Consider the following 26,323-nt stretch of genomic DNA (forward strand, 5'->3'; position numbering starts at 1 on the left):
CAGATGTTCTTGAACTGCTATTGCCACAATCCCTAACCAGCACAGCTATAGTGAGGATGCTGAGAGCTGCAGTCAAAAAAATCCGGCAGGCTACCTGTTTCCCACTCCTGTATTCACATGGAGAAATGAATGTTTGAATAGAATTATGTTGTCTTAATACAGTCTTTCAGTGAGTAATGATCCAGATATCATACCATAATAAGGGAACATTTTGTTAATTGCTGGTTTCAAACCAACTACAAAATTGGTTTCAAGCTATGGTGACCTTGTGAATGAGAGACCTCCAACAATCCTAGCCAGCAACAGCTCTGCTTCGGTTTGCAACTCAGGGCTGTGCTTTCTTTGACTGAGTCAATCCACCTATAATCCGCTTTTTCTACTGCCTTTAGTTTTACAGATCATTATCATATTTTCTAACGATTCATGTCCTCTCTCAGTGTATCCAAACTACTTTTACTGTTTGGATATTTTTATGTGTTTGGGTCAATAGTTTCACTTGGCAAATAATCTCATATTAATGTTGATGACTGCGAAGGTCAGTGAATCTAGAGTCCCTTAATTAGCATCAGCTTGCCTTTGCAAATTAATAGTCTAAAAAATCAACTGCAAGGCAGCTGGCTTTGTTTTCTTGTTCTTTCTGAGACAAATATGATTTTTCATGGCTTGGGGTTTTATCGCTATAAACATTCTGCTCGATCTAGTGGTGATATGGAAATTCAGGTTTTAAAAAAAGAATTTGAGGGGAAAAGCAAGCTGAAGAGGCAGCAAAGTCCATGATAGGGCAAAAAGTAATTACTGTTCTATAAATGACTACAAAATTGGAGGATATAATTCAATTGGTAGAAACTGTGGCCCTTCTAATAGTGAACTACCATTACTGTCTGTATTCAAGTAAAAGAATACACTGAATAGAATACATTGTCTGAATTTAAAATAGCACTCTCTATTTTGGAAGGCCTATCCAGATGATTTTTAAATTGTGAATTTTAACTGTGGGTTGATTACAGTGGTACCCCGGGATACGAAAGCACCGCGTTACGAAATTTCCGGGATACGAAAAAATTCTATAGGAAAAAACTGTTCCGGGTTACGTTTTTTTTTCGGCTTACGAAAAAAATTTTTTGGTGCTTTTCGGCGCTTTTTCACACGGAATCGCGGCTTCCAGCGCTAGCGCCTATGGCTTTTTCGGCTAGCGAAAGATTTCGGGTTACGAAGGGGGCCGCGGAATGGATTATTTTCGTAACCCGGGGTACCACTGTATTTTGGTATGTGACAGTCTTATTCTTCAAACAGATATAATGTGTTTTAACTGGTTTATGTGTTTTTAACTGATGCTATATTTTTGACAGATGTTCCATGTTGTGTGTTTATCTCTTGTTCCCCGCCTTGATTCATGGGTAGAGATAGGTAAGAAATAAAGATGATCATGATGATGGTGATGATGATGATGATATCTGTTTCCTGCCTATTTCTTTCTGCTGAAGCTTTCTTCAACAATTCAGACCAAGCTATAATGCTTTGCCTTCAACTCTTCAATTACAGCTATGGATAAAGGTAATCACATTTCATGCTTCATGGTATAAGCAGATCACCAAGGAGTTAGAAGGGAAATTACTTTGCCGTTTCTGCATGTACAATACTGGGAAGGGCCTTCCTGTTTCTCAGAAAGTGCTGGAATTAGTTGCTGTGGGAGACTGAAGATTAGCATAGATTGACTCATGAAAGATATACGCTGAATTAGAAAAACATTGAAAAGGCCTGCTGTCTTGATTGCTTGCAAGTGCAGGGTGTTACATAAGCAGGGTGAGTGCAACTGATTCTGTTGAACCCATCAAAAGATTATGTGTCAACAGATTGAAGAACATGAATATGGCTCTCACAACTCTCCAGTCCTTTCTTGGGGTTGGGGAAAGGTCAGCGAGGGACCTCTGTCAAGAACAAAGAAGTATCACCGTACATTCTCCTTGCAAATTCCCTGTTCAGTGATAGATTCAGTGAAGTGACTTGTGTTCATCTGAAGCACAGAATTAGATCCTTAGGAATCCAGCTGATTCCTCATCTCCACTTGTCATTTGAGAGCCTTAAAGGCCATCACTTTTGGTCATGTTCGTTTTTTTTAAAAAAAAAATCATTAAAGATAAATGAGACTTTTTCACTGGAATGGCATAACACAGGGAAAGGATGTTTAATAATATTTTAACTGTCTTATATAGAGTCAGATGCTGTTACTCAGTATTGTCAACCCTGAGTGGGAGCACCTTTCTAGGGTTTCAAGCAGGATTCTTTCCTAGCCTTACTTGGAGATCCCTGGTGGTCTCCCATCCAAGTACTAACCAGATGTGATCCTACTTGGGTATTCAGGGTGGTGAGGGGGTGGCACTTAGCCCTTTCCATCTCATCTGATACAGTATTCCAGTCCACTATATTACTTTTTCCTCAGGCAAATGGATTTCCATTTAAGATTCAGCTGTGCAACTGCTGCACTTTGCAACCCATGTGCTACAAGGGGCATGTTAAAGCTGCCCAGAAACATCTGAAAGGAGAAGCTCTATGTGGATACCTCCTCTCCACTCCATTCAGTGCCCAGATCAATAATCTTTTGGAGTGTAGCTCCCAGAATTTGGCAGCCAACCTGGTCATTAGCCAAGCTGGCTAAGGGATTCTAGCAGCTGTGGTACAAAAAGTATCTTCTTGAAGCTCTCTCTATTGCACAGCATGTTTTCACACCAGTGCCAACAGACACTAGAAATACATTGTTTAGAGATTCTTCTTGTGACAATTTGGGTCTATTAGTTTCACTCCATGAAAGCATTTCATAGTGGACTTGCCATCTACACTAGGCAAACTTTAAGCAGGCAGAATATACTTCGGTTTTTGCATTTAAAGAGAAACTTGAGGTCCAGCAATCTGGGCCTGCTTTAAGAGACATTTTCCTGGGTGGGTGGGTAGGTGGGAAGAATTTTGAGCCTAGGAATTTGTAATGAATACTAAAACTGAACAGGGGACCAAAAATTTTTCCACACAAAAATCCCCCCTCCCCTGAAACCACAAGCTTCTTTTAAATATTATAACTTTGGGCAGGTGTGAGTCTTGTTGCTGCTACTGATAAATAACCAGCAGTCAAAAATCTTTGCTAAACCATTGGAAATCACTCAGTAGATTTGTTAGATGTCTAATAATACATTTTCTAGACATTTATATGGATATTTAGCAGTAGATTCTGATCTGTCTTTTGATCACTCCTGGTTTAAATCATTGTTGCACAGGCATTTAGCCATCATAAACATGATTAGTGACCCCAGTTCTCTGAGATCCAGTCCTTGTGAAGCCCAAATGGGACCATATATGAATTTACAGAAATACAAACAATTTTTAGGGGGGAAATCCCTTGAGAGTTCCCCTTCAGGCTCAGCTCAGTGGTGGCTGACTTGGAGAAGGGGAAATGGAAATCATAACAGAAAGAAGAATGAATTGGGGAGTCTTGAAAGAAAGGTGGTTGATTGGAATACTGGACAGGAATACATACATATGCACTGCAACAGTCTGCCTTATTGTAGGACTGGCCATGATAGAAAAACTTGAGGTCACACACTGCATCTTTTGACATGCTTTCCCAGAAAGCAACTCCCTCATGTTGGACTGTATTGTGCTGGAGGCAGCTCATGCAGTAATCTAGTGGATATTTGAAAGCAATATACAGTGTGTAGGCATGGCACTGGTGGAGGAACAGGGAAGGGAACCCTGTATGATTTGCTTTTCTTGAATCAGAGCCCAGGAGAAGAGGAGAAAGATGCAGAAAATAAAGGAAGAAACCAGGTTTGACTTTTAAATCCCTAGAACATTCTGATTAGCAAATGACACATACATGCAATTAAAGAACATGCATTTCTATGAGTTTTACTTACTTCTATATTTTAATTTCTGCCTAGTTAATGCTATTCCTCCCACCCTTTGTTGGAGTTTTACCAGCAATGGAATATGAGTAAGAGGCCTCCCACAGAGCAAAGGTTGCCATTTGACCCAGAAAACCTGGAAAATCCTGGATTGAAGGGATTAAAGATGGTGGGCCGGTTGAAGTAGTAAATCCTCATTGCAGGATGATGGTTTAGTTAAAATGTGGCAGGGGCGATGAAGCAGGAAACTGCAAAAAGACTGGCACTGGTAGGAGCCTCATCCCACCTGCAGGTTCCAGTTGCTACTGTATAGGCATGGTATTGCCACTTTATTCATACATTCCCTCCCCGAATCCTCTGACAGGCCCAGAAGGCAGGAAAGGAAAAGAGGTGAGCAGAAATGGCCTTGTGTGGTGATTGTGTTGGTGGCTTGAGCATAGGGCTAGGCAGTATGGTGGAACCTTGCTTCCAAACAACCTTGAGAGAATAAAGGGAATCTGTTTACTCTCTGCAGTTGTTTGGAAGCCTCCCTCTCGTCATACCAGTTTGGGGAAGGGGAGAGAAAAAAAGAGCTTTTAGTTTGGTACTAGTACTGAGGTTGAATTATAATGGTAGGAAAAGTGCAATTATTAATGTCCTGAACTTGCATAATCAGAATGCAAATTAATAATATGCATAATTATCATAATTTACATAGTATATAAATTAGATGCCAATCTTTCTCCTTTCTTTCATTTGATCATTCTTTCTTTCCTTTTTAAACATCTTTCATGTAAAGCGGTAAATGGCAATGAAAGATTTCAATAGCATTTCAATGGCAATGAAAGATTTCTGACTCAAGAATTGTTTCCGTTCATATTTATATTGCGGTTCGCAATCTAACCTTTCCTTGAGGAAAAAACAAATCCTTTAATTTTGGATTATTCTGGGTGGCTAAAAGAAAGTGGATGCATGTGAAACACAGAAGCCAGTTGGTGACTGAATATTGGCTCCAAGTCAAGCATTCTGTATGTAAAATGAGATTATACAGAGAAGGCAAATGCTTGTGCTCCCCTGGAATATGCCGTTTCTCAGGCCCTGGAAGTTTAATCCACTTGCAATCATTTCCTTTGGTTCTGGGTTAAAGTCTGCAGGACCAACCAAGAACTAACTCTGTAGGCTAATTTACTCAGGAATTTAGAAATGTGACTTTTTTTTTTATGGTAACTCCCCGAATCACACACTCAGCATGGCCTGGGAAGCCAAAGCCAACTAAACTGCTGCATTGTAAAGCCAGTTTGTTGGGCAGACATGACTGGTCCTCATGAAGCATTGACTATAGATGTGAAAAAGCCACTAGAGCACAAAAATATAATTTTAAAACCAGCAGTATTAACAGATATTGCAGTTTTCTCCTTTTGCCTTGTTTCAAAATCTACAAACTCTGTTTAGAAGAAACAGAGGAAGAAGAATTAGTCCTGGACTCACCTGGGGGCCCCATTTGGTGGGAGAAATAGAGCAGTCCAGTTTTCCTCTTTGAGGTGGGATCTCCTTTCTGGGAGCCCTTGTAGCCAGTACAGGGTCCTGATGAGTTCTGGCCAGTGGTTGCCAAATAGATAACATTATTATGTATTACCTGCCATGTCCCCAAGGTAGAATAATAGAATCATAGAGTTGGAAAAGACCGCAAAGGCCACCCAGTCCAACCGCATGCCATGCAGGAACTCTCACTCAAAGCATCCCTGACAGATGGCCATCCAGCCTCTGTTTAAAGGGGTTGCCATGAAGCCACACTGCAATACCACTTCAATTTTGCTTTCGCTTGTCCTTCAGCATTGCTGAGGGGGGGCTGCTGCCTGGTAATTAAGAGGCATGGACTGGGAGCTATTGGATAACCATTATATTTACGTTTTAACGTGATAAGAGTGAATATATGCTTGTTTTAACGTGAATAGAGCATGCTCTTTCAACTATTCTTCCTCCCCCCTCAACTTCTTTTGTAAATTGTGGGGTTCCTTGGTTCCTCTCTCTCTCTCACCTAAATATGCTATGCTCCAGTCATCTGGAGTCTCACTGAGCATGCGCAAGGGTGCCAATTCACAATTAAGAACCCACAGATATGATGGCTTACTTTGCACAGAATCTGGGTTGTGTTTGGGGAGGCCATTATAGCCAATTTAAGGTGTGATAAATAATCATGTAATTGCGTGAATTTTCGAATTGGCCTCGCTATCTTCTCTTTCGAAATTGAGAGCCTCCTGTCCCTTGTGATAAACTCCATGGTTTCCAGACTCTTCACCATTTTGGTCACCCTCCTTTGGACATGCTCCAGTTTCTCCACATCCTTTTTGAATTGTGGTGCCTAGAACTGGACACAGTATCCAGATGAGACCTGACCAGAGCAGAATAGAGTGGCACTATTACTTCCCTTGATCTAGACACTATACTTTTATTGATGCAGCCTAAAAGCGCATTGGCCTTGTTAGCTGCCACATCGCACTGTTGACTCATGTTCAATTTGTGGTCTACTTGGACTCCTAGATCCCTTTTCACATGTAGTCTTGTTCAGCCAGGTGTCCCCCATCCTATATCTGTTCATTTCATTTTTCCATCCTAAGTGCAGTACCTTACATTTCTCCATGTTGAAATTCATTTTATTATCTTTGGCTCAGCTTTCTAATCCATTAAGGTAATTTTGAAGTTTGATTCTGTCCTCAGGAGTATTGATGCGTAATAAGCTATAACATTTAAAACAATAAATACATGCAAACATTTAAAAAAAATTAAAATGCTATTTCAGAACTTTTAAAAACAATCAAAAATTGTCCTTAAACAATTTTAGTATGTTTGCTGACATTGAGAAATGGGTTGCAATTTGTATTATGTATTGTGGTATGGTAGGTTGTATTGTGTTACTATTTGTATTTTGATTTATTTGTACCAATTAGTTATTTTGTCTGTTGTTTGTCTGCATTGTTAATTTGGAATGTTAATAAAAACCTAATATTTTAAAAAACTTGTCCTTAAAAATAATTAAAAAAAAAAACAAAACAGACAGGGCAGTTTCAAGCACCAAAGGCCATGCAGAACAACAAAGTTTTAACTGCCTGCTGGAAGCTCAAAACAGAGCCAGACTACAGTATCTTCTTTTGGCAAGGAGTCCCACAGTCAGGGAACTGCTACAGAGAAAGCACTATCCTGTGTAGACACCAACCTATCCTTGCAATGTGTTGGGATATAAAGCATGGCCTCCACTGAAGATTTCAAAATCCCCTGTGGGAGCAGCACCCATTTTACTGAACAAGTTGGTTACTTTTCTGGAAGGATAATTGCTGTACAAGAGGTGCCGTTTATGTGGCATACTGAACAAAGAGAAAGAGAGAGGGAGAGGTACATGACAACATCCTGTTGGTGGGGGCAAATTAGATTACTTGCTAATTAGCTTACTTGCTGTTCACTGCTATGATCTTTGGAATAGCGGTATATAAATAAAACAAATTATTATTAATTATTATTATTAACATCCAGGCCAATCTAGAAACTGATTCTTCTTGCCCAGACATTCAGGCCCAGTAGGAGGCATTGCTGTGGTGACTCAGTAGCAAATGAAAAGCACTCTGCAAGCTCAGAGGCATACCAACTCCCAAAATGGTGACACAAACTCTGAGCCACTGTATGTATGTACTTGTATGCATCTGTATATACATGCATACATGACCAAATTGTTCTTTGCTTGGTCAGTGGAGGTGGATGGCTTTCATGTCAGTGAAGTAGTAAACCCCCCAGGTTCTATTATGAATTTTTTAAAAATAGCTACCCAAAGTGTGGAATGCACCTGAGATAACTTTCACTAAAAATGTCATTAAAAGCTAGACTGGGTTCAACACCCCACTGACCACGGGTATGTTTGCATGATTAAAACACTCCTCTCAGAATGCAATTAGACTGCAATCTGGCCACACACAATTCAAACGTATTCAGTCGGGGGGGGGGGGGGGCTCAAACTCCTCATAAAATGGAATTGCAGTTTTTACCAGAGCATCCACGAGGATGCAAACTATCAAACGTGTGGGTGTCTGCTTTGTATGTGTTGCATGGCTACACATGGCTGAGGATTGGCCACCAGCCTAGTGTACCAAAATACTTGAGACAATCCTGCCTCTTTCTTATTTAATTGTTATTGCCACCCCCATGTTGCTTTCAGCTGCTACCGTCTTGGGAGCAAGCCTGTCAGACAAGATCAGCTCCTTGCTGCTGCTATCATCCCTGGACTAACATCAAAATGCCATTGATGACTTCAAGGGAGCCATGCTGATTCTGTCACTCCTCCTGCTGGGAGAGAAAAGACCAAAAGATTCTTCCCATTGGTTGCCATGAAATGAGTATTGTGGTTTAAAAATGCTGAGTCTCAGCTCTACAGGACATTGCCTTGGGATGAATAAGAGCATTCATGTCAGAAGGCTTTTACACACCAGAGCCAGTATACTATTAATAAATATTTTAAAGCCACTTGAATGTTATTGTAAAAGAGCACTGAAACTGCTCCCAGCGACACTCTAGGTATGCACAGCCAGGCAACATGATTCCTTCACCCAACTATGCTCTGAGTGTGCTTTCTTTTTAAAACTGTAGATCATATGTTGAAAGGAAGGTACATTCCATCTCATAAATATTTTAGCCAGAAACAATTAGCTTGCATGCTTATCAGAGGCAGAAAATTGGCTCTTTGGTCTACAAGTGCTTTCTTGAAATGAGCTTGGAGTGGGAGTGGGATGGATGGTATGTTTAAACATTCCAGATATGAAATCAGGCATTGTCTCATAGCATCTCAGGGTGTGGGCATGGCTGAGCTTTATAGAGGAAGTCTGGCTAAGTATCTTCAGACATAAGAATGCCAGTGGTACCACTCAGTTCATGTCCACAGTTCTGACAAATGCTAGAATAGGCACGAAGCTTTTAGAACAGGGTGGAACATTGTGGCTTCAGATATGGCTCTTTAACTCTCGTCAGCCCAAGACAGCATAGCCAGTGGTAAAGAATCATGGGAACCATAGTTACCAACATCTTAAGAGCTGTGAATTCCCTATTCCCATTTATTACACTCATATAATGTGACTTTGAAAGGAGACTAGTTTCCCTCTTCATAAAATTAGTATGTGGACAGAGGGAAATGTCAAGCTCTCAACTTACTGTGGTCAGACAACGTCCTATCGCAAATACATCTGAGAATTCAAGAGAAAAGCACAATTTGCTTGCACAGACCCATGTTGTATAATGTATCTGTGTGTGAGGATGATGGTGAGGAACTGAGAGGCAGAAATTCTGGGTAAAAAGGGATTACATGCTCCCTTTCTAAATGCTTCTCTGTTCTATGTTTCCTTCTATAGTGTAGGGATGGACAAGTGTATCCCTTCAGATATGGCTGGACTATAACTCTCAACCACTTTCTAAGACTGATGGGAGTTGCAGTTTAACCACATCTAGAGGGCCACACATATCCAACTACCACTGCTGTAGTAGTTTTCTTTCCAAAAGACCATGGGAAGTATGCATTTTTCAAAATATTTCCATCTCCCACAGTCACACTGCATAGGAAACCTGAAGCCATGCTGGTTCTTTCCATTTTATGTGACTAACAGAGACAACCACAACAGAAACACAAGATTGTACACTATATTTTTTGGGGTGGCATTCTGAATGAAGATTGGCCTCCTTTCATTGGGCATTCTTACTGCATGACAAGAATTCAAGAGAAAGCATTGGAGATTCCTTCTACAAAGGTTTGAAAAAATTTCTTTTGAAGGGATACAATTCCCAGATAGGTTAGCTTGTGGATTTTTGGACCCACAGTTCACTATTTTCAAGCTCTGCTCTTTTTCAACTTTGCACTTCCAGCATCATCAGCTGTGCCAGTAAATGGGTAAATACAGGTCAGTGCAAAGGTCAACAAAGGATCTCTGCAAATTTGTTGAGGCAAAAAGGCCCGATAAAACCATGGCAGGTATGGTTGTTCTGTTAGACTGTAGCAAATATATCCCTATTATATTGATAAGCAATGCCCTTTCTATGTAGATTAGAATCCTATATACCTTTACCTGCCTGGTGAAAAGGAATATTTGAAAATCTGGTGCCAAGACAGAATCCGCTACAGCTGTCTGTCAGTTATGTCATGTCCTTATCTTGTAGTATGTTTTCAATGAAATAAATATTTTAACTGTCACCATAAATCTTTCAGGTATATTCTTAGTATTCCCCAGAGGCCATTTCTACTCCTTGCTTTTCAAATACTGAAATTCTTTCAAAGCCAATTTTGTCCAGAGACTTGTTTTAAGTATTTTTTTTTAAATGAAGGTAATATTAGATGTAAATTCTTAGGCCTGTTACAGACTGCCAAAATAAAGCTGCTTCGAGTATCTTTGGAGGTATGCTATTTAAATGATGCATGGGTCCTAAGAATTCGGAAGCTGCACCAAAGCTGCACCCCAGTGCTTAGGAATGGAGTGTGGCTTTGGCGTGACCTCCGGACTCTTAGGACCCATGCATCATTTAAATAGCATACCTCCAAAGAGACTCGAAGCAGCTTTATTTTGGCAGTCTGTAACAGGCCTTTGATTGTTTTGAAAGAAACATTTACGCGCGCGCACACACACACACAGGGTTTGACACTTATAAATTGGATGAAGAATTTACATGGACTAGAAAGAACTGTCAGCTTTTTATATACAACATCCATAGCTGACATATTATAAAAGCATCTCTTGTGTTAGTTCCAAGAATGTCTTGAGAGCTCATTTGGTCCAATAATGTTCAACAAATAGTATCTCAACAAAGTATTAACATTTAGCCAGAAAGTAACACACACAAAATGGCCTGCATCCTGTTAGTCATGTGCTCAATTGCAAGTCCATCTTACATTTGTGTACATATTTGGGGGGCTCATTGTAGAGGTTGGTATTCTCTTCCTCCGTCTGCAATGTCAAAATCTCCCAGAATTCTTTGTTGCACTGCCATAGCCCGCAAAGGCCATTCTATATGTGTTGGAGAGTAGAGTGGATTAGGGGATATGGGATGTACCTATAGCCAGATGCAGACCAATGGCATCATCCACTGAGAACTATGGAGGACCCCAGCTGATCTCAGCAGAAGATGTCCTCAGTCTTAGAACTTTATCACACCCGTTTTTTCCTCTGTTATGGCTACGGGAAGAGGATGCTCATGTGCGCGCGTGACCAGCCAAAAATGAATTTTATCACATGCCAAAGTGTCCTCCAAAAGGCCCCGTTCCGTCCCCTGGCACCAAGCCATCTCCGTTCAGTGCTGAGGGGCATGAAATATTCTGGTCGGAAGTTTTCCGACCAAGGAAAATGGCGCCCCTCAGTACTGAATGGGGACGGCTTGGCACCGGGGGGACAGAACCGGGCCTTTTGGAGGATATTTTGGCATGCGATAAAATTTGTTTTTGACCGGTCACACGTGCACATGAGCATCCTCTTCCTGCACCCGTAACGGAGGAAAAAACTGGTGCAATCAAGTTCTTAGTCTGACTATGAAAACAGAGCCAGATACTTCTCTAATCTCCCCCATCCCTGTTCTCCACCAGCAATAAAATGGCCATGGGAGGGACTATTGCAATAGAAGGGTGAATCCTGGCAATGTTCACATGGGAGACATAGTGGAGTCCTGCATGCAGAACTCTTGTGCTGTGCTTGGCCATGTAAGATCTTAGTCAATACTGAGAAAATACCAATTTCAGAACTGCCCAAATGCTGCTAGTATTAGAAAATCCTTGTTCAAATTCCAGAAAAGCCATTAATCTCTCTGGATAGCCTTGGACAAATCATTCTCTCAGCCAAACCTGTCTTTATAGCAAGCTAAGTAAGTTTAACACTACAGCCTAAATAATTGTCTTGTCCATAAAAGAGAAGTGTCCTCTTTTTCACTGCTGTTCCCTGTTTTGTGTACCTAAAGACAAGTTATTGCCTATAAAAATGCAATATTGACTTGCCAGTGCCATACACATTTATCTATTTAGTCAAGCTGACAAGGAGAATACGCATCTCTCAGGCTGCATCTGCACTACAGAAATAATTCAGTTTGACACTGCTTTAACTTCTATGGCTCAGTGCTATGGAATTTTGGGATTTGTAGTTTGTTGTGACATCAGTGCTCTGTGAGAGAGAAGGCTAAGTATCTCACAAAACTAAACATCCCAGAATTCCAAAGCATTGAGCCATGGCAGTTGAAGCCATGTCAAACTGCATTATTGCTGCAGTACAGGTGCAGTCCCAGATACCTTTAATACAGTTGATCTCTATTAGGCAATGATTACATACCTACTTGATATAAATGCGTATATTGTTTCAGACATCATGGAAACATCATGCACTTTTCCCCTCCTTCCTTTGGATTATAACAGAAGCTTAATTGTAACAGCTATACTTATTGTGGGTTATTCCCTTGGCATTATGCTTAGCCTGAGGATGCAATCATATGCAGACTTACTTGAAAGTAAGCCAGCATGGCATAGTAGTTTGAATATTGGACTACAGCTCTAGAGACTGGGGTTTCAATTCTCTCATAGGCATGGAGACCCACTGGGTGACCTTGGGCAAGTCATAACCTTTCTCAGCATCAAAGGAAGACAAAGGCAACCTCCCTGAACAAATCTTGCCAAGAAAATCCTGTGATAGATTTGCTTTAGGGTCCTCATAAGTCAGGAATGACTTGAAGACGCATAACAACAAAGCCTCACTGAATATGGTAGTGTTTACTTGCAGGAAACCATGCATAGAAATTGCTTTGCAAGGCTGGAAATCCTATGTACATTTTCCTGGCAGTAAGTATCACTGAACATATATATAAGACTTAGGTAACCACTGAATTATTTCTGAATTACAGCTTCAATATTTTATTTACATTCCTTATTATGTGTTGACATTCCCTCCCAACAGTCTTCAGTTTGCTTAATGGAATCTTTTGTGGTATGTTGAAAGCCTTTTCTGGTGAGTACCAGGGGGATATAAGTATCTTATTTGTTAAGGTTTAGTTTATTTAATTAATATTTTCATATTCTGTACTATTTTATGTACTGTGAAACTGAACAATACAATCAAAGTCATATTTTAATGTTTTAGTCTAGCAGAAGTTCACATCTGATTTGTGTTTTTCTTGTTTCTCCATTTCAGTTACAGTTATTTTTTTAAAAAAAGGGGAAAAAAAGGCTAGTCTGGCATAAAACAGCTTTCTGGAAAACTTTTGCACACACTATTAATACTATTTCTGCATCTCTTAACTTAGGATATGTTGGAGAAATTTTGCTCAGCTCTGCCAAGAAGCGGATTCCTTTGTTATTAATACAAGCCATATTTAGTCATGTATCTACATCATAAAAGACCTCCACTTTCATCCTAGCACTCAACCCCTTTATAGCTAAATCTCCAAAGACCTCTGGATTTGATTTTACATACCCAAAAAAGGTAAAACAAAAAATAAAAATAAAAAATGGGCCTTGGAGGAGCTATTTTTAGTTTTTAAAAAAGGCTTTTTGTTATATATCTTAGGATGTTGCCTGCTTTTGATTGTCTCCTTCTGTGCTGTCTGCCTCCAAAATAACAAAGAGCAGTTCCTGACTTTTAAACAAACAGGAGGCAAGAAGGGTGAGAAAGAATGAAAAAGGGATAAAAGGGATAAATCTGCTTAGCTCTATTGTCTGACGAAGAACGTGGAGTTACAAAAGACATGTCTGTGTGTCATTGTAGTGACATAAGGAACGTTTGGCTGTGCCTGGCTTTTGCTCAGAGAAGTTCAGCCACTCTGCAACTTTGGCCAAGGAACTGTAATTTCCTGTTAAACAGTTTGATATTCTAAGTTGTATAGATGTTAATATCCCTGGACCAAAGTGGCTGACAATGTAAAGTGGAATATAGCTTAAAATCAACCATAATTTTAAAGAACAATTAAAATACAGACGGCCCTTCATATCCATGGGGGAATCTATTCTGGACCCCTGATCAGATAAAAAAAAAAAGATGGACCTCAAGTCCTATTGTCCCCAGTTGCTGCACCATATGAAAACAACAGGGTTTGCTGTCCGCGAATGCTCAGATCTGCAAATGTAGTCTGTGGATGGCGAGACCCCACTGTATAATGAGTTATCAGATTAAGATGGTACTTAATTAGATAATTAAAGCATAACGAATAAGAAAAAAGAACAGAGCTTCACATTAAAAGACCAGGAGTAAGAAAAGGGAGAGAGTGTCCAAATCACTATACTGTAGGAGAGAGTTCCATTGCCTAGGAGCAGCCACTAAGAAGACCCTCTCTCATGTTCTCACCAGTACCTGTGATGGTCATGGGACGAAAGAATGCCTCCCTTAGGAGATCTCAAAACTTAGGCAGGCTCAGGGAAATGCATTCTTTCTGATAGTCTGGACCAAAGTTTTATAGTGCTTTATAGGCCACAACTAAAACTTTGAACTGTGCCCAGAAACAGACCAGTAGCCAGTGAAGCTGTTGTAATAGTGTAATGGTTGTAAGGGTGTAATAGACGGTTACACCAGTGAACAGTCTGGCCACAGCATTTTGGGCCTTCTGAAGTTTCTGAATGCTCTTCAAGGGCAGCCCCGTGGACAACACACTACAGTAGTTTGCTCACTTTTGGATAGTTCATCAGCTGCACCCTTTCGTGGGAAAGGCAGATTTAGCCACAGTGGTTCATGTCTTAGTTACCTCCTGATTAAACTACTGCTTTATGCTCTGTGTGGGTCCGCCCTTGAAAAATGTTCAAAGGCTGCATCTAGTGCAAACACAAAAAGCAGACTGGTGTTAGGTACACATTTTAGACACCGTATAATACTTGTCTTACTAGAAGTGCACTGGATTCCAGTCTGCTGCTGAGCTTAATTCATGGTGCACATTTTGACCTTGTTGTGTGCCTTCATTCTGTTTCGAACTTACAGTGACCCTAAGGCAAACCTATCACTGGCAAGATTAGTTCAGGAGGAATTTGCTTTTGCCTTCCTCAGGCTGAAAGAGTGTGACTTGCCCAAGGTCATTCATTGGGTTTCCATGGCTGAGCAGACATTCAAACTCTGGTCTTCAGAGTTGTTGTCCAGCACTCAAACCAGTACACCACAGTGGTTCTCAATTTTGATCCACAAAGCCATACATTCCATGGTACCAGGATATCTGAAAGACTACATCCTCCCATGTGAGGTGTCCAAAATTAGAGCTCCCCAGTGAAAGCCCTGAAGACCCCAAACTTCATGAGATAAAGGTGCTATGCGTATATAAGAAGGCTTTCTCTGTAGAAGCATCTCAATTCTGGAACTCCCTGCCAAAGGAAGTTAGGCTGGCTCCATCTGTTTTGAACTTCTGACAGGAAGCCAAGACAGTGTTATTCTGCATGGCATTTGATGTTCAAAACTGCTCTGCTTTAATTGTTTGTTTTTAATGTTATATTTAGGGATTGTTTTAAAACTGATTTTAACAATTTTTAAAACGTATTTAATATGTTTTAAAAGTTTAGTACTGTTTTAAACACTTGTTTGTTGTGCATCATCTTAGGAACCCTTGCAGGATGGGAGGCAATATATAAATGCAATCAGTCAGTCAGGTAATCAATCAGTTCAATGCTTTCTTCTCAGATGAAAACTTTCTTACCTGTGCAAAAAAGGGAAAGGTGAGAGAACAGATGTTATGGACAGTAGGAAAACTTGTGGATGAGCAGAGTTTCTTCAGCCTTTCTTTTTCCCCTTTAAATTCCACTCATCCATCCTTTCACATAGGAATGGGAAATGGTCAGACCCATATTAGAAAAGATGCTGCTATCACTCTGCTGCTATAACTGGAGTTTCAGAAAACCAAACAGCACATTTTTTCTTTTTTCTCTCTCTCCAAAACCTACAGACACTGTGGACCTCAAGTTTGTGTCTGGCATTCCTTTCTAGAGATTATATCAGCATAGGAGAAATATAGTGTTTGGGAAACTCCAGAAGGAACAACTGAAATATAAAGTTTGGACCAGAATTTTCTTTTAATTTTGAAACTCACCTAAGTCTAAATACTATTCAAAGTTCAGTAGCCATCCTTTTCCAGCCACCAATTTCTAGATTCTATTTTAAAACTAAAATAACTGCAGTGAGTTAAATGTGACCTCCAGGCAGAACAGTTTAATAAACCACCTCTTTCCTTTGTTAATCCAAATCAGAATTCAGATGCTCTGTTTACTGGTGACATAAGTCTTCATTTAAATACAAAGATAAAGAATGCTTGCAGCCTTTGTGTAGTAAGTCTGTGTCCCACATGACTTTCTGTTGTTTCATGAAGTTGACATATATTATTTAAAATGTGTATACCAACGTATAAAGGAAGAGGAGTGGGTGAAAACATCTCAGATGAAATCGAGCTTGACAATACCCTGTATTACTTTTTGGACTACAACTCCCAGAATTCCCTGTACATACTGACTGGGATTCTAGGATTTGCAGTCCAAAAGCAATTCTTCCAAACTATTCCTGCAGGGTAAACATGTCTCCTCCCTATGCCTGTTCCTCAGCTAACATAGATACAAACAGCTCTTCAGTTTCTGTTTGCCTCTTTCTGTTGCTCTAGAAACTAAAAGAAATGTTTTGATATAAGCTCAGCAGAGAAAAGAGGATGGTATCTGTGTTCAGCAGGCCACAGATGTACTCCCATACTGAGGTTCTCATAGCCACAGGATTACAGAACTCCCCCAGTAAAGAACTTTATCTCAAGATGGCATGATTTCAGGGATTCAGCTTTCTCTGAAAACCTGCATTGCTAAGGCAACCAGAGCAACAAGTCACTACTCCTAGGTCTTGCCTAATTCACCCTAATTCATATTAAAATAGTAACTTAATGAGGGATACCTTTGATCATTTTGTGGCCTAACTGTAACTGCCAGCAGTTACAGCTAGGCCAAAGATACATTGGCTATAGTATCGATAGTTAGATAGTCTACTCTCTACAGTTAGACAGATCAGAAACCTTTTCTACTAGTTAATCTCAGTGTGGTGTAGTGATCTGAGTGTTGGTCTATGACTCTGGTGAATAGGGTTTGAATTCTCACTCAGCCACAAAGCCCACTGGATGACTTTGGGCAAGTCACATACTCACAGCCTCAGAGGATGGCAATGACAAATCTCTTCTTAAGAATCTTGCCAAGAAAACCCTGTGGTAGCCAGAAGCCAGAAACAACTTGAAGGCACACAACAACAACAACAACAACAACAGAGATCTGGTCACATAGCCATCTTCCAATAGAACAGCTCTGCTGGCTAAGATCTGCCAACAGGAGAGCCATGAAGGGAGGCAGAAGGGAGACAAGTGAAAAAGGACCTGCACTATGCCCAATCCAAGCCTCCTCCTGTCCAGGGACACAGTCAGCACAAAGCTAGGTCTGGGAGAGCTTAGTCTAACATCCCAAGGTGAAGAGAAATTTGGATTCACTACAGTTTCAACAGGCCTTGTGTTCTATGGCGCGGTACAGACCGCTCCTTTGAGGTGGCCTACACCCGCCCCTTTTCGCTGCGGATTAGGGCCAGGGCATCCTCACTGGCAGTTCTGCGGTCCCAATCCAGAGTTTTTCCAGGCACACAGCATACACTGTAGACCAGATCTCTGTAATATCCATATCAAGTATCTGAGACTAAAATAAGAACTGTTGTAATGTGGCAAAACTTTGTTTTGAAACTTATCTTCTTGTCACTTTCAGGTAAAAGAAACAAGAAATCTTTTCAGTCTTTCTAATTGACTTTGGATCTATGTAGAAAACAACACTCCATACACCTATGAAATGTCAGTGTTCAGGCTCATTCTGTTTCTGAAGTCTCCCACATATATTCCCAGCTGTTTTGGCTTACCATATCACATGTGCCTTAATCAGCAAACACACCAGCTTGAGCTAAATTGTTGCCACGTTGTAATATTTTAGACAAAGAAGCTCTTGTTCAAGGACAGAACTTTCTACACTTTAAACTTTAAAGAAAACAAAACCAAATGCAACTCAGAACCTACTTTTTCAACTGTAACTAAGCTAATAAGGAAAAGAATGTAGAAGGCACCAGCTACACAGTACTGCCTAACTTACAAGTATGACTGTTTAACCTCAGAAGACTGAGTATGGGAAACTTTTTCAAAGCAAGAACTTTGGTAATATGGGGCTCTCTGGCGGTAAAATTCTCCAAAAGTGTCAGAGTACTAAACCAAATGCCAAGGGTGAATAGAAAGCATTTGGAATTAATATTAGTTTTGAAAGATTTTAAATCCAATAAATATATGTTGAAGAGGACCAAAGGACATATGATTATCAAGACCTCTTTGTATTTATAGTACGTGTTTTAAAAAACTTGCATGGCTGGGATCCACATTGACAGAGTCAACTTTAGTGCTAACCAACATATGCCAACAGATATGGAAAATAAAACGATGGCCAACAGATTGGAAACGATCAATACACAATCCCATCCACACACAAAAAAAGTAACACAAAAACTACAGCAGCTATAAGACCATAGCTCTAATCTCTCATGCAAGCAAATTTATGCTCAAAATTCTGCAACATAGACTCTATACATCCATGGAGCGAGAAAAATCAGAGGCCCAACTGAGGTTCAGGAAAGGAATAGGTACTATGGACCACATTACAAACATGAGAGCTAATAAAGTACATCAGGGAATTCCAAAAGAAAATCAGCATGTGCTTTATAAACTATAGCAAGGCCTTTGTCTGCATAGATAATAAACAGCTGTGGAATGCCCTTAAAGACATGGGAATGCCAAAACATCTGATAGTCCTGATGAAGAATCTGTATTCAGGACAAGAGGCTGCTGTCAGAACACAATGGTTCCCAATTGACAAGGCTGTATCTTATCACCCTACCTATTCAACATATATGCAAAACATATTGTAAGGAAATCAGGCTTAGACACAGAAGGAGAAAGAGTGAAAACAGGAGAAAGGAATATCAACAATCTAAGATATGCAGGTGACACCATAGTACTAGCAGAAAACCTCACAGACCTAGAACAACTACTAAGGATGATCAAGGGAGAAAGTGCAAAAGCAGGCTTACTAGTGATCATAAAAATCATGACCATGAAGAACCAACACGAAATTGACCTAGACAATGAGGAAACAGAAAAAGTAAAAGAATTCTCATATCTGGGATCAGACATTGATAGCAATGAGAATAGCAATCAGGAAATCAGAAGAAAATTAAGAATGGGGAGAGTGGCTGTGAAAGAATTAGAAGAGATCCTAAAATACAAAGATAGGAAACTGAGCACAAAAGTTAGAATCATACAAGCCATTGTATTCCCTATTACCATGTATGGATGTGAGAGCTGGACAGTTAAGAAAGATGATAGGAAGAAAATCAATTCATTTGAGATGAGGGTGCAAGTGGTGGGATTATTAGGTGGAAGTGACCATGTTCTCCTGGTGTTTGTTATACAATGGAAAGGAGAAGCCAGGCATAGTCAAACATGCATTCTAGACTTTAGGAGAGCGGATTTCAGTATACTTTGGCCTGTTACAGACTGCCAAAATAAAGCTGCTTCGGGTCTCTTTGGAGGTATGCTGTTTAAATGATGCATGGGTCCTAAGAGTCCAGAAGTCGCGCCAAAGCCACACTCCATTGCTAAGCACTGGAGTGCAGCTTTTGGTGCAGCTTCCGGATTCTTAGGATGCATGCATCATTTAAATAACATACCTCCAAAGAGAACCGAAGCAGCTTTATTTTGGCAGTCTGTAACAGGCCTTAGAGAAGTATTGAGGGTGATCCCGTGGTCAGAAATACTAAAAGGGAAGGGAGTTCAGGCTGGATGGGAGTTTCTCAAAAGACAGATACTGAAGGCACAATTTCAAACAGTTCCAGTGATAAAAGAAAAACGGGAGAAGTCTCAAGAAACCAGGATGGATGACTAAGGAACTTTCAACTGAGCTAAGTTTGAAACGGAACATGTATAAGAAATGGAAAAAGGGGGAAATCACAAAAAAGGAATTCAAATAAATAACAGGCATGTGTAGGGATAAAGTCAGAAAAGCTAAAGTGCAGAATGAACTCAGGCTTGCTAGAGAGGTGAAGAACAATAAAAAGGGCTTTTTTGGATATGTCCGCAGCAAAAGGGAGAAGAAAGAAATGATAGGGCCACTGTGTGGAGAAGATGGCAAAATGCTAACAGAAGACAGAGAAAAGGCAGAATTACTCAACACCTTCTTTGCCCCAGTCTTCTCAGAAAAGGCAAAGGGTGCTCAACCTGAGGATAATGGAGCAGAGGACAGAATAGGGGAATTTCAGCACAGAATAAGTAAAGAGATAGTAGAGGAATACCTTGTTAATCTAAATGAATTGAAGTCTCCAGGACCAGATGAACTACATCCAAGGGTATTAAAAGAACTGGCAAATGCAATATCGGAGCCATTGGCAATAATCTTTGAAAACTCCTGGAAAACAGGAGAAGTCCCAGCAGACTGGCGGAGGGCAAACGTTGTCCCCATCTTCAAAAAGGGGAAGAAAGAGGATCCCAACAATTATCGTCCAGTTAGTCTGATATCAATACCAGGAAAGATTCTGGAGCAGATCATTAAACAGAGAGTCTGTGAACGTCTAGAAGGCAATGCCATAATCACAAAAAGTTAACACAGGTTTCAGAGAAACAAGTCATGCCAGACAAATCTGATCTCTTTCATTGATAAAATTACCAGCTTGGTAGATGAAGGGAATGCTGTGGATATAGTATATCTTGATTTCAGTAAGGCCTTTGACAAGGTTTCCCATGACATTCTTGCATACAAGCTTGTAAAATGTGGGCTAGACAAAGTAACTGTTAAATGGATCCGTAATTGGTTGACCGGCCGAACCCAAAGGGTGCTCAACAATGGCTCCTTTTCATCCTGGAGAGAAGTGACCAGTGGGGTCCCACAGGGCTCTGTCCTGGGCCCAGTGCTATTCAACATCTTTATCAATGACCTGGATGACAGAATTGGGAGCATACTTATCAAATTTGCAGATGACACCAAATTAGGAGGAATAGCTAATACTCCAGAGGACAGGATCAAAATTCAAAATGATCTGAATAGACTAGAAAGCTGGGCCAAATCTAACAAAATGAAATTCAACACAGAGAAATGTAAGGTACTGCACTTAGGGCGAAAAAATGAAATGCACAGATATAGGATGGGAGACACATTGCTGAATGAAAGTACATATGAAAGGGATCTAGGAGTCCAAGTAGATGATAAGTTGAACATGAGTGAACAGTGTGATGCGGCAGCTAAAAAGGCCAATGCAATTTTAGGCTGCATCAATAAAAGTATAGTGTCTAGATCAAGAGAAGTAATTGTGCCATTGTATTCTGCTCTGGTCAGGCCCCACCTGGAATATTGTGTCCAGTTCTGGGCACCACAATTCAAAAAGGACATTGAGAAACTGGAGCGTGTCCAAAGGAGGGCGACTAAAATGGTGAAAGGTCTGGAAACCTTGCCCTATGAGGAGCGACTCAGAGAGCTGAGGATGTTTAGCCTGGAGAAGAGAAGGTTAAGAGGTGATATGATAGCCCTGTTTAAATATGTGAAAGGATGTCATATTGAGGAGGGAGCAAGCTTGTTTTCTGCTGCTCCAGAGAACAGGACCCGAAACAATGGATGCAAGCTACAGGAAAAGAGATTCCACTTCAACATTAGGAAGAACCTCCTGACAGTAAGGGCTGTTCGACAGTGGAACACACTCCCTCGGAGTGTAGTGGAGTCTTCTTCCTTGGAGGTCTTTAAACAGAGGCTGGATGGCCACCTGTTGGGGATGCTTTGATTTGGATTTCCTGCATGGCAGGGAGTTGGACTGGATGGCCCTTGCGGTCTCTTCCAACTCTATGATTCTATGATTCTATGATTCTAGGTGCTGGAGAAGAGAACGGAGGGTTCCATGGATAGCCAAAAAGACAAACAAATGAGTCCCAGAACAGATCAGGCCAAAAATCTCCATGATAAAACAGGCTGTTGTACTTTGGAGACATCATGACAACGTGCAGATCATTGGAAAAAACAATAATGCTAGGAAAGGTAAAAGGAAGTAGAAAGAGAGGAAGGTCACATGCTAGATGGATGAACTCTATTAAAGATATCAAAAGTATGAGTTTGTGGGAACTGGGCAGAGCAGTGGAAAATGAGGGTCTTGGATATGTCTCATCCACAGGGTTACCATGGATTAAGGTTGACTCAAGGGCAGTTAACAATAACAACAAAAATGGCTGAGATGAGCATAAAAATTTTGAGTTCACAGTCGGGGTGAATGGGGAATGTAGCTGTTTCTTGGCACCAGTGACAGAAAATTTTTTCTTCAATGTAAATGCCTGTTTCAGAAAAGGAATTTCTGTTAGAACCAAAGGAAGGGGAAAAGGGGTTAAGTTATTCTCCACACTTACTCTGATCCCAGTAATTATCAGGCCCTCCAGCTGGTGCTATTTGCATATTTAAAAACTTGTACATTAAATGCAAAGACAGCTTTAATACCTTCTGTAGTTTTACTGTGAATTATAGTCATAGGCAGCAAAATGGGGAGTGGTAAAGTGTGGCCTTGGGACTGTTTTTGTGGTTTCTGACCCCTTCACACCAAAGAAAAGGGATAAATTGCCTCTCCTGAAAGCTCACAAGAAAGGCAATGTACCTTTTAAACTCATTATAAAATTTCAAAACTAGAAATGGACTCCTGACTGCCAGGAGGCTCCTCCCTCCAACTTTTGGGAGAGTGGTTTACAGAATGTTCTTGGGCAATGAAATTTCCTCCCACGTGTACTACAATTGCCCATCCTGGCTGTATATATTTCAGGTAATAGGGCTCAAAAAAATTACTTGCTTTTGGGTCTTGGAAAACTAATGTGTTCAAGGTTTGCTGATAGATGATGACTCAGTTCAGACTGTGCATAAAATGGCTTCTTTGTGTTCAGTTTCAGTGCACTGCCTGAGTCATTTTAAGAAAGATATATCCTGGATGAGGCTAATCAGGTGTATGGACAGGATTTGTATCTGACATGATACTCTGTCATCCACTTTTCTTTCTTGGGAATTTCCTTTCTGATTAAGGTTTGTAGTTGCAATGTGCTCTTAGGCTTATTTGTCATCTCTCTGCTTTTAATCAGAGTAGATGATGAATTTCCATTTTGTATTAACCATGCCTAATAACTGAATAACCCTATTTCACAATACATTTCTGAAACCCACATTCTGTTATTACAAGACAATATATACCAAAATATGGATAAGTGGCTCAGTCCAATGGGCTGTGTAACATGCTATCTGTTCAATCTCACTTTAGTTGGCTTGCACAAGAGAAGATCCTATGAGGATGGTACTTCAGCATCATTGGAAGTAATTACAGCTCTCAATATCTTTAAAATAAATCAACATGTTAACACAAAAACACATAGCACTAAAATGCAATAATAAATACAAGCACTTTTGCAAATGCATTTTATTCTGCGAAATTCTTATTTTGACATTTTATCTATGGCTGCATCCTCACTGCAGAAGTAATCTGGTTTGGCACCACTTGAACTGCCATGGGTCATGGCTATGGAATTCTGGGAACTGTAGTTTGTTGTGAGCTCTGGTGCCACAACAAACTGATGTTTTCAGAATTCCATAGCATTGAACTACGTCAGCTGAAGTGATATCAAACTGGATTATTTTGGTTGTGCGGAAGCGGCCTTTGCCTGCCTCTGCACTACAGAAACAATCCAATTTGACACCATTTTATCTGCCATGGCTCTATGCTATGGAATCCTGAGATCTGTAGTTTGTTGTAGCACCAGAGCTCTCTGATAAAGAAGGATAAATGTGTCACAAAACTACTCTTCTCATAATTCGATAGCTTTGAGTCCTGACCATTAAAGTGGTGCCAAAACGGATTATCTCTGCAATGTGGATGTAGCCTTTATCATATTCATTATCTTCCTGATTTATATTCCACTATTCAAACAGATGATCAGGAGGGCTTGGAAGAAAAACAAAGAAGAGACATGAACTTGTTGTCTAAATATTAAATCTTGTTGATTTCAAGTTTCTGCACAAACGGTATTGAAACAGCAATTGTGATTAATTGCTATTGGTTACCCTGATTGCAGAATGAAACAGTGTAAGGAAATTAATTGAATGAATTAAGAGAAGTGAGAAAAAAACAAAAAGAACATGCCAACCTCTCAAACCAGTCAAGATTCAAAGTCCTGCTGGTGCACTGTGTCTGTGTAACTGTGCTAGTATAGGCAGTGGCCATAGTTACACAACAAAGTGCTGCAGCTAGGAAGAAAGGATAGAAGAAGAAATAGTTTGTTCGAAGTCAGGAGATTTGGGGCACAATCTTACATGTAGCAGACAGATACTACACCTATGCAGTTACACATGTTTCCCACTATTGGTAAGAAGCCTTAAAGCACCCAACCTGAACTGCCATGGCTGTGTACTGGCTGGGGTTGGGGAGCTAACCAGGCAGCACCTTTCTACTGTTTAGAGTCAGGAGACAAGAGCTCAGGTCATTTCCCTGTAACCTCGGTGACTTAGGGGAGAAGCAAAAGGACAAGGAAAGCTCTATGGTGTTCATACCACACTCCCTAGCGATATCCTGGATACATAGACATCAATATGGTCATCCAGAGGACAGATTTTATCTATTTCCTCTGTGATAATTACCTTTTAAAAAAAGTAATCCTGTACATTTTCCTCAACTGTTCTGAATAATGAATCACAATTCCCCTATTGTTATAATTTGGAATAGCACTTTGGTCTTAATGAAGCCAAGCTAAGCAAAACCAATATTTTAATTTCCAGTCTAAGCATTTTAATCCACTTAACTTGCTTTTCTCACTCTCTTCTTTTCAAATAAATAGTACCTTGGACCTTGACTATTAGGTTAGTCTGATCCTACATTCTCAATGTTAAATGTCAGTTTGCGAGTCTGAACAAATTTGTATTACGTTCTAACAAGAGAAGTGCTTTTCATATTGTCCAAGTGAGTTTCCATTTGAAAGAGACCTTTAGTCTCAGGTGATTCACTTTGTTTTCTGTTAATGTAGCTAAGCTAACAATAACATTTACTTAAGTCTGCAGGTTTCAAATGCATTACTCACCTTCAGGGTAAAATATGTGCAACAAAAACAGCTGGCAAACACTCCAAGGTCCTAGCTGGCTTTCCTTCAAAAGACAGTGAGGGAGCATTTTCCATCCTTAGCTAAGAGCTCTGTACTGCATAGAGCTTAAGAGGCAAGTACTCTGCCATGTGTCATTCAGGAATGTGACTGTACTAAAGCAGCAACCTGGAGGCTTAGCACTTTGCCAAAAGACTATCCACAAAGTAAATTAATGAGCTGTTGCACAAACCAGTGTGCTATTTGGGCTGCTGTAATGAAGCTTAACTTTTTTGTTTCATTTCCTAAAGGCTTTCCTGGGACAAAAGGTCTTCAGTAACAGGGGGGAAATTAAAGACGTGTATTACATTGATAACTTAAAACAAATGAAGCTACAAAAAAGAAAGAAAGAAAAGCAAATCTCTTTTCCATCTAAATCAAGGAACCGATTGAAGACCTACTTCTCTGTGTCTGATTCTAGTAATGGAATAGATAGGGACAAACAGATTGGAGCTTAACCCAGAAAAAGGCAAAGACAGTGTTGATTGGCTGCAAGTCAGCTCAGGGAACAGGAATCCACCCTGTATTAGAGTTACACTTCTCTTAAAGACTCAGGTTCACATGTCTTTCAGTACTCCTGTATTCAGATCTGAATGTGCATATCCAGCTTTCAGCAGCAGGAAGAAGGACCAGCTATGACTAATTTATCAACTGTTAGAATTTAGTCAAAATTCAACATCCAAGGAGAAGTGGACACTATTGACATCTTTGTTTCCTATGGTGAATGGAGTTTCCTCTTCAGGCCACTAGAACTGAACCTGAACTCAACCAAAGCTGCAGTCAGTCTTTTTCATGAGTAATATAGTTTCTGTAGGAATCAGTGATGATGGAGTAGAATAAGGAGGGAAGAATGGGAGTGAGTGACTGAACAGGTCTACGTTCTAGCCCTTGGGTATATTTTACCACTGCCTTACCTATCACTGTGATTTGGGGACATACAGTGAATGTAGGGTTGCTATCACCACACTGTTTTTTAAAAACCTTAAAATGTTGGAAGGTATCATAACTTCACAGCTTTTGCACTTATCCTTCTGAGTCTTTGACTTTGGCTTAAAAGGAGTCCTGGTGGCACAGTGATTAAATGCTGACAGTGCAGCCACAATGTTGTGAGTTCAATCCCAGAGGGCTCCAGGCTGACTTAGCCTTCCATCCTTTCGTAGATCAGTAAAATGAGTATCCACCTTGTTGGGGGTAGTTGCCTTACAGGTTGTGAACTGCTTAAAGGGTGTCTAGTTCAATATGAAGGAGTATAG

At 40.3% G+C, this 26,323-nt stretch overlaps 1 long non-coding RNA gene across 1 annotated transcript; it reads right to left on the reverse strand.

Annotated features, from left to right (window-relative positions):
- Window positions 1-15,348: 15,348 nt before the first annotated feature.
- Window positions 15,349-25,154, reverse strand: LOC121917176. The gene is made up of 3 exons (XR_006100978.1): window positions 25,014-25,154; window positions 23,140-23,279; window positions 15,349-15,533 (listed from the first exon to the last, which is right to left on the reverse strand). It is a non-coding gene; the product is annotated as an uncharacterized LOC121917176 (long non-coding RNA).
- Window positions 25,155-26,323: the final 1,169 nt, after the last annotated feature.

Source organism: Sceloporus undulatus, unplaced genomic scaffold (assembly GCF_019175285.1).
Source record: "Sceloporus undulatus isolate JIND9_A2432 ecotype Alabama unplaced genomic scaffold, SceUnd_v1.1 scaffold_12, whole genome shotgun sequence".
Lineage (NCBI taxonomy): Eukaryota > Metazoa > Chordata > Lepidosauria > Squamata > Phrynosomatidae > Sceloporus > Sceloporus undulatus.